Source organism: Lolium rigidum, chromosome 3, assembly GCF_022539505.1.
Source record: "Lolium rigidum isolate FL_2022 chromosome 3, APGP_CSIRO_Lrig_0.1, whole genome shotgun sequence".
In the NCBI taxonomy this organism is placed as follows: domain Eukaryota; kingdom Viridiplantae; phylum Streptophyta; class Magnoliopsida; order Poales; family Poaceae; genus Lolium; species Lolium rigidum.
The window spans coordinates 212,540,301-212,543,648 of NC_061510.1; positions in this window are offsets into that span (position 1 = coordinate 212,540,301).

A 3,348-nucleotide genomic window follows, 5' to 3' on the forward strand; every position below is an offset into this window, starting at 1 on the left:
GTATGCCCCTCCATGAAACTATACCTGAGCAGGTGCTCATTCACTATGCCTGAAAAGGGGTCGAACAACGACCCTAGCTTGCATCTTCGACAAGGACACATTATATCCTTTCGATTTTTTTCATACATGTCGGCCGTCGCGCGTTCCACGTATCTATCAACGGCGATTTCCCTCATCTTGATGACCATCATCGCCTACAAGACAAGATAATTGATTACAAGCGCCGCCTCGGTTTTCACGAAAAAATTCGGCATGAACTTTGCTAAATATGTCATGGTGGAGTTCCAAAAATTCGCCGGAACGGAAGTTAATCAACATTCCGGCAAAACATTGGCAACTCAATGTTCCTGCACACGTCAACAAATGCAAAACAATGCATTTACATATATGGAACCGCGCCTTTTTGCGATCACTAGTGACATAACCGTGACTTCTCACCAACTCATGAACATTCCACTCATTAGTTATATACCAATTAGTTGACGCGACGTCCAAAAGCACCGGAGAGACGCCACACGTTGACTTTATGCTCGAGAGATCTAGAGATCTAGCTAGATCTAGTGGAAAATTGGTGGGATCTAGATCTAGATCATGCAAATCATGCTAGAGGGGCTAGGTAGTGCATGATTTGCTCAAATACATCATATTTTGTTGGTTGAAATAGCTAAAATAGGTGGGGGAATGAGCTAACTAGTGCTTGGGTTGATTTGCCATCACATATGAGTGTGTGTGGGTGGTAGTAGGTGGCTGGTCGTCTTAATGGCCAGCCCCAGGTTACCGCCGGCGCTTACATATAAAAATGCCAGCGGTACAGGCCGTTACCGCCGGCATCTACGGGCCCGAAACGCCGGTGGTAAGTGAAGGCTGCGTGGCCCACACCCTGGCGCGGCGGCAGGGCCCATTACCCCCTGCGTCAACAGCACACGTCGCCGGCGGTAGAGCCCATTACCCCCGGCGCCTTCGGGGCCATTTCGCCGGCGGTAACTGAAGGCTGCGTGGCCCACCCTGGCGCGGCGGCAGGGCCCATTACCCCCGGCGTCAACAGCCCACGTCGCCGGCGGTGGAGCCCATTACCCCCGGCGCCTTCGGGGCCAATTCGCCGGCGGTAACGCCAGGCCCAATTGTGATACCGCGGCCCATTGTATCGCCGGCGCCTGCGTGCCCATTTCGCCGGCGGTATTGGAGGCACCCCCGACGCCACCCTACCTCCTGCGCCGGCGGTAGTGTTAGGCCCCCCTGGAAGCTATTACCGCTGGCATCTTCAACTCGTATTTGCCGGCGGTAAGGAGTGCGGCTATAAGCTATTCCCTAGTAGTGAGCCATGTTCCCCCCATCCATGTGTGAGTAATCCCCCCGCTGTAGGCTGAAGGGGATGGTAGGGATTGGATGAGATTGGTCATGTAATAGCATAAGATTGTTAGGGCATAGTGCCTAGTATCCGCAATTGGTACTTTTATGATATTGTTGCAACTTGTTATGCTTAATGCTTGTCACTAGGGCCCGAGTGCCATGATCTCAGATCTGAACATGTTATTGTTTCATGATGATATTCATTGTTTTATGATCTTACCTGCAAGTTGTATACACATATTGCTGTCCGGAACCCGAGGCCCCAAAGTGACGAGAATTGGGACAACCAGAGGGGAAGGCGGTGATATGAGGATCACATGTGTTCACGGAGTGTTAATGCTTTGCTTCGGTGCTCTATTAAAAGGAGTACCTTAATTACCAGTAGATTTCCTAGAGGCCCGGCTACCACCGGCTGGTAGGACAAAAGATGTTGTGCAAGTTTCTCATTGCGAGCACGTACGACTATATATGGAACACATGCCTATGGTTGTTTAGTACTTGGATACTGTTTTATTACTATCTGCAAATGCCCTACCTTGACTGTTATATGATTTCTCTCATCCATGCAGTGCCCGTTCATCCATCCCTGTGCCTACAGTATTTTAATCCTGCTGTTTACTATAATCACTACTGATGTCCTTGTTACACTACTGCTGATATTTCACTACTGCTACTTCTATAAAACTGTTACTACTAATAAACTCTTGCGAGCAAGTCTGTTTCCAGGTGCAGCTGAATTGACAACTCCGCTGTTAAGGCTTACAAATATTCTTTGGCTCCCCTTGTGTCGAATCAATAAATTGGGTTTTACTTCGCTCGAAGACTGTTGCGATCCCCTATACTTGTGGGTCATCAGTCCTCCACCTCCTTCTTGTACAGCCTCTCAATCTCCATCTTCTGCTCTAGCACCAGAGTATGCAGATCTTCATGCAATTTACGGGTGTTCTGTGAAGCAACTAGGAATGGTTAGCCAGAAACTTAAAATCTGGGTGGCTGGACGTGAAGTTAAAAGTTCTTGTGCTGGGAAATTTCAAGTTTCTACTAAGATCCAATTGAGATGATACAGTTGAAGCATCGGTTCACAAATGTTACTCGGAAAATTCTAAAGCAATGCTTGGGGGCTGGTATTACCTGGCGCACGGCCTTGTGCTTAGCAAAGAAGACCCGGAGATTGTCTTCGAGCGTCGACATACCTTATTGCTCCGTCTCCGGATTCCCCCACACTTCATTCATTAAATTGGTCATCTCCGCATGAAGCTGTGATAGGGGAATCTTTTGAAGTACAGGAAACAGATGTGGGTGCATTTGGGGCGTACCGGTCGCACCGCTCCTCAACAATTTATTCTTGGCATCATTAGCCGTAGCTTCAGCCGAGGTGGTTTCAGGCTCTTTAGGCGGAGGCTAGGATGAGGAGGCGCCTTTGCCGGAACCTGTAGCTGGTTCTTCCGGAATATCATCGATGTGGATGACATCCTTCGGATACGAAGCTGCAGAGGAGGCAGTTTTAGGCGGAACCTCCACTTCCGGTGTAATAGGCATTGTGGCAGGCGAGGGCTTGGACATCTTCTCGGGGGGCTTGCTTCCGGAACTTTTGCTGCACGACAACAAAGAGCATAACACTTAGCATATTTTGAGTTAAGTTGCAAAAATAAGGTAAGTCGGAAGCCAAGCACTTACCCAGATGTAAGGAAAAACTGCTCGATGTTGGGTTGTGAACTTTTGCTGGTATCAATTTGTTTGAGGCGCTGCTTCTCCTTCTCGGCCTTCCGGGTGGCCGCGGCGCTGGGAGCCTCGTGCGCATGTTTCGCGGTCGGGCCGGAGGCTGCGTTTCTCTTCCGCTTGGCGGGAGCAGGAGCCTCCGCGTCAGACGCAGCCTCCGGGTTTGTGTTGCCGGAGTACGGAACCTGGGTTAGGGTTCCGAGATCTTTCTCCTCGAGGGCTTCAAGCTGAACATACAAAGATAAAGTCCTTAGGAAAATTCGCAGGAACAAAAAGGCA